Below are 12,735 nucleotides of genomic sequence, written 5' to 3' on the forward strand. Positions count from 1 at the left end.
GTCTCCTCACGTGGGTGAGGCAGGCAGTACCCGCCACTCCTGTCACAGCGGTCATGGCGCTCCCGCTGTGAGGCCGACATGCTCGGTCCTGGCTTCTGCGGAGACTGCAGGCAGGCACCTCTGCTTTTATGCCCGCGGAGCCCCCGAGGCCCCTGGACAAGACCGGCTCTCCCTGAGCTCTGTCTCCGCCCGCCTGCACCCTTCTCCCGATCCCAGCAATGGGCAGGGAAGACACGACTTGAGCCCACCAAGCATCCAAAACCAGCCTGTGTGTGTGTGCATGTGTGTGTTTGCATGTGTTCATGCTTTACACGTCAGACGGACATGTTTTTTAGGTAAGACAATATAGCATATGGGAAAACACCTAAAAACCAATATAACACTTTGTAAGAGTGGAGACTGTTCATGATAACTGGTGCTATTCACACACGTTTTTGCTCATAACATTGTCAAAATGTTTAGTATCAAACCCAGCTCCAGTAGCTTAGCATTGATCATGGACTTGTCATGCTTCCATTTCAGACCCCAGGGAGGGGTGGTTGACAGAAGCCGGCCCTCGGGGGGCTGGGCCGTGGCGGAAGCCCACCAGGCTGAGGCCGGGCCCCCATCCGTCTCTGGGACACGGATGTAACTGTAGGTCTTCGTGGTCTGATTATCTCGTGTCCTTGCTCAACCTTGGACAAGTACACCAGGGGAAACTCTCAGGAAAATGATAGCCAGGAGCGAGCACGTCTTCTGACGCAGGACACTGTAGGGTGACATGCCCAGCAGGGCCGCCCGGGTCGGTGGAACCGATTTCGGATTTCTCACGGACTGGCCGGGCTCCTGCTGAGATGGGGGGTGTGACAGCCCCATCCGGCCCACGAGCAGGCCCATCTCACAGGAATGAACCGCGAGGATGAACAGGCCCCTGTTGAAAGCCTTTTGATCTTCACGAAAGATGGTTGCCAGATGGGGAAACAGCGCCGTTCAAATATAACGAATATCCACTTCAAACCATCTTCATCTTGTTCAACTTTTCCCTGCAACTCTATATTAGAGGAGAAATTTATCATAGCTGTGATGTGGGGGGGAAGCTCTTAAAGGAAGGAGAATGCCTTCGGAGATGTCAGGCAGGCAGACTTGCAATTTAAGACTCTTGTCACTCAGTCAAAAGGACCCGCTTATACCGGGGAGTAATAAAACACATAAGGAACAAATTTATGGAAAATATTCACCGATTGATCTGTTTATTACGCAGATATGGAGAAAGGAGAGAAACAGGTTTTGAAAATCTTCTTCCCACATTTTTTCAACGTGGCCACCCCGGCCCCATACACAAACCTGGCTTCACTCCCTCTTCCTGCCGAGTCTACCCGGCGTCTCCAAGATGCACCTGATGATAAGGAAAGTACATTTGAAAAAAAAAAAATGTGTTTAAAACTTTCCACCCCACAGTGAGATTACTTATGTCTAGAGATAAAGATGAAGAAGGTCTCTATTGCTGCATTTGTACAATGTAGACAAATTGAAACAGTCCATATTTCCATGTGCCCTAATTGGTATCATGTAAATTTACTCAAAGAGAAATTTCATGACCTTTTAATCCAATATATTAATTTTTCAATGAAAGTTTTTAGGTAAAAGTTCCAGGTTTGTATAGAAACGTCCCTCACAAATAATTTATCTCAACATTAACAAGCAGTAAGTTTAAGATTCATTTCGAGGGGACAAACTGCGGGTCCACAGCAGTGGAATCTGATGAGCCTGCTATAATGACAAATTCATGTTTACACTTCCCTGTCCCACTGGGAAAGCACCATCAATTTGCCAGTTGTGTGCATTTTTTGGGCATGATGCACAGTGCTGACGTGCACATTCCCCAATTCTGCAAAGTGCTCCTGTTAGGATCAATGCGTGTGAACATGCTGCAGTTTAGAATACGCTAAAAATAGCACCAGAGACGCCGGTGTAGACGCACAGGTGCTGGGCAGATACTTGGGCCAGCCATTTCCAGGGACATTCCATTAACCTCCTTTTTTTTTTTTTTTTAAACAAAAACTCAGATTTGGGAATGAGGAAGAAATTGCCTTTGTAAGTAACAGGCTGAGTCAAGATCCCAGGTCAAACATCGGCAACAATAATCATTAATAGGTTGACATACATGACTTACTGATCAAGGGAGCTAGTTATGTATTAAAATATTGCATCAGGGGACGTCTGGGTGGCTCAGTCGTTAAGCGTCTGCCTTCGGCTCAGGTCATGGTCCCAGGGTCCTGGGATCGAGCCCCGCCTCGGGCTCCCTGTTCGGCGGGAGGCCTGCTTCTCCCTCTCCCACTCCCCCTGCCTGTGTTCCCTCTCTCGCTGTGTCTCTCTCTGTCAAATGAATAAATCATACCTTAAAATAAAATAAAATATTGCATTAGGAGTGAAAAAAACAGCTGGACAATAATCTGGATTTGTTACATTTCCTGGGCATTTTGGGGGGCATCAATGAAACTGATTGCTAATATCATCAAAACTGAGATTTAAAAGTGCTAATTAATCAAGCATAAAAATCGAGCCTTGGGAGGCAGTCCTTTCTCTTCTCCACTCTTCCTAGGTTTAGGATCAGAGTCAAATCCTCTGTTAATGACACTGCGCATGGCTACCCCAGTGGCTTCAGAGCTGGCCCAGCCACTCTGTGGCTGCCTCCAGCCCAATGTCTTTGGGTGCCCGGCACACATGCCAGGGCCCGCCCGCCCGGTGGTCTGTGTCCCACACTCTCGGCCCGCTGTCTCCTTGCTGGCATCCCACCCTGGCGTGGGGCAGTGTCGTCCTCTTGGGGATGGTGTGTCTAGTGCCACAGGAGCTTCCCCCCCCAGGTCACTGCCATCGTCCCAGACCTCGTACTCCGGCAGAAAGCACCCACCCCCAAGCACCTGAGCCACGGCTCCCTGCTTTGTGCCCCCCACCCTCCCTCTACAGGGAGTCGTGTAGAAGGAACGGCTCCAGCATCCTTTGCTGACTCTGCCTAAGAGACGGAGGGGTGCGCAGGAGGCAAAGGGAGGGCTCAGGAGGCGGCCAGGGCCTCGAAAGTGGTTACTTTCCTGAGGCGGCCACTGCCGCAGGTTGCCACAGGGCTGGCCCGAGTGCTTCTCACCTGGCCCCGGGCGTGGACCCTCTGCAGATGGCAGCTTCTGGTTCCAAAGAACCCAGAGTCAGAGGGGCAGGGCCTCCAGCTGCCCCCCTCGGGCCTACCAACAGCCTAGGTGGGTAAACATCCGAGACGGCATCACCAAACATGAGGGTGTTTGCTTGTTTTTCAACTGTAACCCAAAATAAGTGGGCTTTAGGAGCAGAGCGTGGGTATAGGGAGAGCACGTTGGTGGCGCAAACTTGCCTGAGGGAGGCTGCTTCCAGGGCTGCTGCCCCAGCTTCAGCATAGCGACCCCCTTCCCGCTGAGGACAGCCCTCGCCATCACCAGTTCAGTTGAGCAAACTGCTTGTCCATGCAAGGAGCCCCTTGGGGTGGGAGGCACCTGCCTCCTCCTTCCTTCCTGAAGTAAGGACCTCCAGCTGCATCCATGAGGTAGGAGATTGCTTCTGGTGTTCCAGCGCCCGTCACACCTTCACCGGTGAGCCTGGTGTTGGGTGCCCACCTCTGCCTCCCAGCAGCACAGGGGAGGCCTCTCCACACCGAGGACGTCAGGTTAACTGAGATGACACGTGCAAGCAGCCCAGGTCCTCCCCACGGGGAGCCCCAGCTCCTCGCCTACTCTGAGGACGGCACGGGGATGGGCATGACCTGACAAGGATCATGGATCCCGTGTGGGAAATGTGGACATTGACTCACGGAACGTCCATGACCACACATCCATGCCTTTAAAAACACGCCTCATATTAAACATTTGTGCGATGCCTTGCACCAGGGCACAAAAACACAATGATGACTGAGACACAATGTCTGCCCTCAAGAACCCAGAGCCAGACGGGCGGTCAGGGACACAGCGTTGTGGTGGAGGTGGGCCTAGCGCCGGGGGTGTCGCAGAGGAAGGCATGGAGATACTTGTGCTGCGCAGGAAAGAAAGGTAAGCATGCACGTGGCCTCACCTACAAACAAAACAAAGGTTTCAGTGCATTCCATTTCCACTTTTGTAAGAACGCAATAAAGCACTTTCACTAAATAAGCAACTGGAATATAAGTGATAGATCTGAAAAAAAAAAAAAGGTTTAAAATATTTTAACAGAATCCACACTTAAGGCTATTAAAACGTGTCGCCGATGCATGAAAAACATAAATGTTATTTCTTTACACCATCCTTCATCTCACTCTGAATTCATTTAAGTGCAATGACAAGGCAATGCACATAAATATATATTTCATATCGTTCCCTGTAGAGTAGATGCGTGCCTGTGTGCGGGGAGGGGCGTATCCGCCAGGGTGAGAGATTGCCTAACCCGGTGACCCATTCCAGTCCCAAGGATTCTTGTGGAAACTGTGCGTGCCTGGTAATTATTATTCCAACCCTATTAGCATAATGATAGCCTACTTCCCTGGCGCTGCATTTTTATCCACAATCTCCCAGAGGTCTTTAAGCTTGTTAATAATCATTACAGATAGCCAATGAAGTGAATCACGGCTAAAATGAACTCACCTGAACTAAAGAGATTAACCCTGCTCAAGCCTGAAGTGCCCATAAGTATTCATCAGGAGTCTCTTCCTATCAGCAAATACGAAATAAAGAGCGTTACAGGGAAATTACCTCGCGTGGGAACACATACTTTTGCTTCAGTGAGTGATTCTTCCAAGTGGCTCCATCTTTAATTAACGTTACCGGACACATTTTAGTCATTTCCAGCGTGCAATATTCCTACTGATGTGATTGGGTGTTTCTTGATGCCTCAGCGTTTTACAAGATGCTAAGACAGATCTGTCAGCCAATATGATGCTACAGGAGACAGATACTCCAGCAACGGTCTTCCAGAGAAGGAAGGATGCAGCATGATCAATTTTCTTCCTCTGTCTCTCTTTCCTTTGATGATCCTCAACCAGATTTTGGTCAGGCACCAAAAAACCCTGCTTCTGGTTCTTTTGCCCCCAGCCTGCTCTATGACCTGCCTGGTTCGTGGTCACTCCGGGCTCCCCACCGTACAGAGCCGTTTAGACGCTGCTGCCGGCGAACGTGGCAGGATGGATGGGAAGGGGCTGCGCCCAGGAGCAGAGACCACTAGTGGCCCCGGGAGCCTCCAAGGCCCCATCACTGTTTCCGACTGGCCATCCTTCCCGGCTCGTTTGGCCTCTCGAGAATAAAACCTTCAAAGTCCGCCCAAGTTCTTTTCTATTCCTTATTCTTTAATTATGAAGAGCTCTTCAGAGTATAATAAATACCCTTTCCAAAATTCTAAGAAATTCATGTGTTTATTCGAAAAGCAGTACTGGTTGTTGCAGAAAATTCAGATAACACAGACGAGAAAAGAGAGAGAGGAATGAAGAACGGACAAGAAAGGTGAAAGGAACCGCGCCCCAAATCTTCCACCCGGTGGAAAACCCCACCCCCCACTCTGGCGTCTACACTGCGATCTTTGTCTCCACCCTCCACCGACTCTCTTCCAGCTGCGGACAGTGTCAGGACCTGCTCTCCTCCTAAGAAGGCCCCTGAAGAGGCGGGAAGGGTCTGGGAAGGGTCCCCACTGTCCGAGCCTCTGCGTGGCCAGGCCCAGCATCTCCACCGTGTGCCCAGACGCTCCGCGTCCCTCTCCCTTCCCAGCTCAGGACATGGCTCAGCCGAGGGAACCCACCACACACCAGGCTCTCATTATACCCCAAGTGCTCCAAAAAGTGGTAACCTGCAAGATGGGCCCCTCATCCACTGCCTCTCTACTGCCCCAGAGCCCTCTGCCACCCTTGCTGATGGTCCCGAAGAGCTGTGAGCAAGCCCCTGGGTCCCTGCCACACGCACACACTGCTGTGCCTTGGGCTTCGATGCCTCACCTACCCCTCCTCCTGCAAGGCCCACTGTGTCCTCCGCGGCCCCGTGACTGCGGCCCTGGCCCATTTACTGCCAATCAGTCAACGTGGCCTCTGACCGGCCCCTCACCTTGAACGTTTTCACGACTGTTTGTCATACTCGACCTGGCTTACTTTATAAGACAGGCTCTCTTGGAACGCGGGGATTCCTTTCCAGCATGCATCCCTGATTAACATGCCACTGAGGCTCAAATATCCTTGAGTTGGTGGCTACCAGAGCACAAACGGACTGCTGACCCGAGGTATCTTTTTAAACTTTCCTTGTGTCATCCGACCTTTCAATAAAACATCGCAACACGTGTTAAATGCGCATCTCCTGTGGGGTGTGTACGGATTTATGGTTTGCAGATGTCCACTTGGGCAGGGATGACTGTGTACTCTTCCTTGTTGTGTTATTTCAGGCTGTTTTTATAGTGTGACAGGCTCGTTTTGATTTCGTATCCCTGTCTCTAAGAGGCCAGAAACTCTCCAAGTGTGAGGCCACCTGCACACAACAGCCACATTGTCCTTCCACCATCCCCAGCCTTGCTCAGAACATCCAGGCAGCACTTCTGAGTGTTGGGCTGGGACCCAAATAGGCAGGTTGAGGTGGAAGCATGGCTCAGCATGCTCAGGGGCTGCTCCCAGGCAGGGCCCATCAAGAAGCAACAGTGAGCGCCCCAATGAACTGAACGTGGTCAACGGTTTGGCCTCATTATTCAAAGCAGATGGCATTTGCCATGTTCATAAGGTAAGGAGATAAAAGAGATAGTGATGTAGTGATTCCTTGATTGGGAAAGGCAGATGGGTGGCTCTAGAGACACAAGGAGGTGTGCACATGCCTCACACGCATGCACGCACACACACATGCACTCACACACGTGCACACACGCACACGCCCAGGACTATTCAGATCCCCAGAATCCTGGTTGCAAATGCTGAGTCTCCCTGATTCTGATCCTCCAGCGGCACCCTCATTTAAACCCACTGCATTAATCAGCTTTGGCTGCCATACAAAATATCATAGACTGGGGGTTTAGGCAATACACATTTATTGCTCACGGTTCTGGAGGCTGGGACGTCCAAGATCGACATGCCAGTAGATTCGGTGTCTGGAGAGGGCTTGCTTCTTGGTTTGCAGATAGCCACCTTCTCACTGGGCCCTCGCAGGGTGGAAAGAAAGATCCTTATTTGAAGGGCACGGATCCCATCACAGGCCCCATCCTCATGACCTCATCTAAACTCAGTTACCTTGCACAGACCCCGCTTGCAAATACCATCCCACTGGGAGTTAGGGCTTCCACATGTGAGTCTGGGTGGGGGAGACACAAGGATTCAGTCCATAACACCTGATAGGTCTTTAAAAGCCACAGAAAACTTACCTGAGGACCATAGAAATCATTGAAATGTATCCAATTTAACAACAACCTGATGTTTGTCCAACAATGAACAGAAATACTCAGGAATGATCCTAGTACAGGCATTATGCTGGACAAGGGCTGACCTTAATCAGAGGTCCCTGGCTGTCCTAGACACAGCAGGCAGTGAGCCGGCCCTGGGCATAGGCAGTTGGCCCCCCCGGGACATGCTGGCCCGTCTCCATCGGGGTCTGCTGGCTCTTGCTAACCCAGTCTGTGGCCCAGGAGGGACAGTCACGAATTGTTACAACCCAGAGTCTCACCCATCAGCATCCCGGTCTCTGCAATTTTCCAGGGATCCATCTGTGCACACATCATCTGTTGCATTGTCCAGATGAAATGCGAGAAGGGCCGCCCTCTTCCTGGCCCACTTCACACAAACAGCCCCTTTGACAGGAGCCTCTCCCAAACCGGCACGTGTAGGGAGGCGCTTCCTGGAGAATAGGCCACAGGGAGAGGCCACGGCTTCCTCGGGAGGACGTTTGTGACCTTTTCATCTGTAAGGTGGAAATACCATCTCTCTTAAACTTAGTGAGTCTTGAGACAAACCTAAGACTCCCCAGTTCTCAGGAAAACTTTTAAGGCATCTATTCCCACTTCCCTTGATAAATTGCCCCTTCCTGGGGGTAAGGGCATTGAGCACCTGCAGCCCTGGGCTTCCCCCGCGCTGACGGACCCCTTCCCGGGCTTGTGCAGCTGTGGTTCTGCTTCTCGTGGCAGGGCCACGAGTGTGAGGTCAGGACTCCCACGCCACTCACTCGCTCTTCCCTCACGCATCCTGCCCAACAAGCGACCTGAAACTCCTACCTAGTCAGCAGCAAATGCATATCGAACTCTTCCAGACCAAAGTCAGAGTCTAGAGGAAAACCGTAATACTGATCTCAAGTTTGCTCCGAGAACTTGGCTCATGCCTGCAAATGACGTTTGGGGCAACTTTGCTGATACTGAGAAAGCACAAAAAAGGAGAAACTGGACTTTTGCCTGAAATGCAGAAAGCGTAATGATGGGTTGCTGAAAGCCTTCTCTGCCCAATCCGTCCCTGCTTCCTCCTCGTGTCGGGGCCGGAGGCTTCTGGAGAGCACACACCTGGAACCACATGGCTGGTGTCCTGCCTATGGAGACACAAGCCGGAGCCAGAGCCATCCTCCTGCCCAGCGTCTCGGGCATGGGGGTGTCATGTACATGCTAGTGAATGTACAGTCCCAGGTGCCCCGCTGAAGTGGTGTGGACAGCATGGCTGTCCCATCACTGCAGCCCATGGACTCCCCTGCCACCCCTCCTGCCAGCACCGCTCCCACCCACCTCTGGCTCTCTGCCAGGGCGAGCCCATCGTCCACCCTGCAGGGCACTGTCTTCTGTTCCTCCGGGCGAAGATGTTAGCATCTCCACACTCTCTGGCTGCTGCCAAGCAGTGTCGCCTTGTCTGCACGAACCACCAGTGTCCAGCCTCCCACTTGATGAGCCCCGGCGGTGTCACCGGCTCACTCGGCATGACCATGAGCCTTCCACACTCCTATGCACGTTATTGTGCACACTAATGTTTTCATGTCTCCATATTAAATGCCTTGGAGTGGAATTTTTGGGTCATTACATAGATACGGGTTTAATGAAAAAAAAAAAAAAGAGTTTTCCAAAATGGTTGAACCATTTTATACTCTTGATGAAGTTTGATAGTTCCTGTTGCTCCACACAGCCCATCAGCATTTGACGTCATTAAGTTTCAAAAGTTGAAGTAGATAGATAGGTGACAGATACAGATAGAAAAGGGATTGAGATAAATACATAAATAGTAGAAAGATAGATGATAGGTGATAGATAGATGATAGATGATAGATGATAGGTAGATAGATGATAGATGATAGATAGATGATAGATGATAGATGATAGATGATAGATGATAGATGATAGGTAGATAGATGATAGATGATAGATAGATAGATGATAGGTAGATAGATGATAGATGATAGGTAGATAGATGATAGATGATAGATAGATGATAGATAGATGATAGATAGATAGATGATAGCTGATAGATGATAGATAGATGATAGATGATAGATGATAGGTAGATAGATGATAGATGATAGATAGATGATAGATGGATAGATGATAGATGATAGATGATAGATAGATGATAGATGATAGATAGATAGATGATAGATGATAGATGATAGATAGATGATAGATAGATGATAGATAGATGATAGATGATAGATGATAGATGATAGATGATAGATAGATAGATGATAGGTAGATAGATGATAGATGATAGATAGATAGATGATAGGTAGATAGATGATAGATGATAGATGATAGATGATACATAGTTGACAGGTGGTCGGAGAGATACAGGACAGATGATCGATGGATGGATGATAGATAGATAATAGATAATGGATGGATGGATGGGTGGATGGATGGATGATGGATGGGTGGACGGACAGACAGACAGACAGACAGGGGACCAGAGGAGAAGTATCAGCCACCCCCCGAGGCAGGCACTGGGGAACCATCGATCTAACCGATCATGGATTTTGCCAACCACGTGACTGTGGCACCTGTCTCCGCCCTCCCGAGGACATGACCAGCCCACAGACACATCCCTCCGACTTCTCCCTGTTGGAACACCTCCCCCGCTTGCTCTCACTGGCAAGTGCTCATGCATTTTCATCTGTTAAATCTCCAGTTACACTCGGGCTTTTGAAGCAGTATTTCCCTCCTGCTGGCGCGTGGTTGGACTTCCTGCCCTCTGCTTGCACAGTTCCTTGTATGGACTCTCTGGGAACAGGCACCCGTGTGTGTGCTGGCTCTCTGGCCCCCTGGGCTCCCGCAGCGAGCGTGCCCAGCTGGGACCCCTCTCTGCCCTCTCTTGCCCGCCCCCCTCAGAGCTCAGAAACGGGAACACTGCTGCTCACGTAGACAAAGTGAAGCTCCTTTCTTTCACTCAATTCTCTGTGTCTCAGTTCGCTCATTGCTAAAACCTGGAAAAAATGCTTTCTCAGTGCCTCTCATAGGATTGTTGAAATATTTAAATACTTAAATGAGACAATTTACATGAAAGTATTTTATGAACTTGAAAGCACTAAGCTAATGTGAAAGAATACTAATAAACACACTAGGAAGCAGAATTCTAAGTCATTTCACCATTATTTTGCTCTCTTCGTTGGCCTTGTTTTCCCATTGGGCTAATTCCCAGGTGGCTTGGGGGTCCCAATTCTCCTAGGACGCTCTCCTGGGCATCTGACCAAGCTCCTGGCTCCATCTCTCCCAGCTCGTTGCTCCTTGGAACATAGTCTTATGTTCTCTATGCTCAGTCTCTGAACTCAGAGCAAATGGCCCCCCTCTCAGGGCCTTCAGTCGACAGAAGCCCCCAAAGCTCGAGGCCACTGTCCCTCCAGAGCACATCTTCTAGCCCTTACTCCCCAGGTCAAGAATCGTGGGTCGGCTCTGCAGCATCTACTCCCTGCACTTTTTCTGGACAGAAATATAATTGGCGATGTTACTTCTTACTAGTTTTCAGTGCGTTACCCACTCTAGGTGAACACGCTGCTTGTCTTGCCCTAGAATGTTGCCCTCGGTCTCCTTGTCCTCCAGCTGTGGTCTCCAATGCTACTAGGCTTCTCCAAGCACAGCGAAGTGGCCCTTCCTTCATGCCCCCAGCACTGGGCACCCTTGCACTGAATGATCCCCTTTCTTACCTTCCCTGGTCCTGTGGGCCCATCTTTAGGACAAACGGCCAACATGTGCACATTGCTCAAATATAACCGAAAAAAAATGCGACTGAATTTTGACCTAACTCCGCTTATCCTGAAAGTGTTATTTCCTGCAGCCCCGGAAGAGTGTTTCCTCCGAAGCCATGAGAGGTGACTCAGTATCCTGGGAATCGGCAGATCTCCTGGAATGGGCGCTCCAGCTTCTAGGAGCCACCCCAACATGACGTTCCTCAAATCAGAGTCCCCTTGGGGACATCCTAGTGAAAAAACAGCTCGAGGACGAGGGACAAGGTGTGTCCTCAAGCTCAAGCACACTCACTAGAAACAGCCTCCACCACCACCGTTAGGTCAGAAAGCAAGAACAACAACGGTTGGTTAGCTCTCCCCAGATTGTCGGCTTACACACAGGATGCTTTCTCATTTTTAAATTAACAGGTCCAAATGCAGGATCCGACACTTCCAACCTTCCAATGGTTCTCTGTATGTGAGGAGTCCCGGCAGCAGCCACAGGAACCGGCCCGACCCGCTGCACAGCTCTCAGCAGATGAGGCTTCCTGGTAACTCTTCACCGCGCTTCTATCCTTTACCTTGAAATCCTACTGTTTTAAATCTCCTCGCTCTCAGGCCTACCGGTGTTTGCGTAGCCCTTGAGCTAGAACCTGTGTCCTGGCAGCCCGTTTCCTATTTTTAAATTTTGTGGCTCCCCACAGAGGAGAAGGAGCTTGGCCATATGTGTGCTGTAGACTGAGAGCTGTCGATGCACCGTGCGGATGAAAGGATGGGCAACGAACAGTCATAAAACAGCCACCCTCATGCGACACACGCTGCCCCATCATTTTTTCCTCCACCTTTCCAAAACGCTTCCTCTGGACAGATTTCGCCATGTCAGGAAATGGAATCAAAGCCGTGCGACACATTTCTCTGCTGCTCCTGTACAAACAGCTTGAGCTCAGTTATAAAACTGTTTGAACTCTACTAAAGCTTTCATTATTTCCTAAAGCTTTAGGACCCTTTGTTAGCAAAACAATAAGCTGCCAAAAACATCTTTGCAGGGCTCACAACAACCTCAGATGCCAAGGACGGCCACGTACCCTACTCCAACACAAACTTGTTCAAGAAGCCATCAAACCAGTCCCACTGGGACCTCATGTCCTGGGTCAGAGCATACATTTGCAGACCCAGGGTGTCTCTGCAGTTCGGCTGCAGGGCGATGGAGGGGGTGAGCCGGGACCTCAGGCTGGACAGTGAAATACTGAGACAAATGTGGGCTGTGTCAGCTTGCAGCATCGGGTGAGGACAGAGGAGTGCCTAAGGGGTGTGCACTGTGCCGGGGGCGCGGCAAGGTGAGGAGGGAACCCAGGCCCAGTGAGGGTTTTCCTACTCCCACTGGGGTCAATGGGGAGTCTGAAATAATATCGTAAGCACTTTGGCCATTTTGAAATAAGATTTGACATCAAAAGTGCACAGGCTGAAATGACCCTGGACTTTTGTGAAGACGCTCCGGAGGCTGAGCGTGAAATCTGACATTTCTGGTTGCAGGAAGCATCCTGAGCTGTGCGGTGCGGCTGAACAGGTTTATTCCAAAACAAGGTTGTGGATTCCACACCGGCGAGCACTGGCACCAACTCTGCAAGCT

This window comes from Zalophus californianus, chromosome 5 (genome assembly GCF_009762305.2).
Source record: "Zalophus californianus isolate mZalCal1 chromosome 5, mZalCal1.pri.v2, whole genome shotgun sequence".
In the NCBI taxonomy this organism is placed as follows: Eukaryota; Metazoa; Chordata; class Mammalia; order Carnivora; family Otariidae; genus Zalophus; species Zalophus californianus.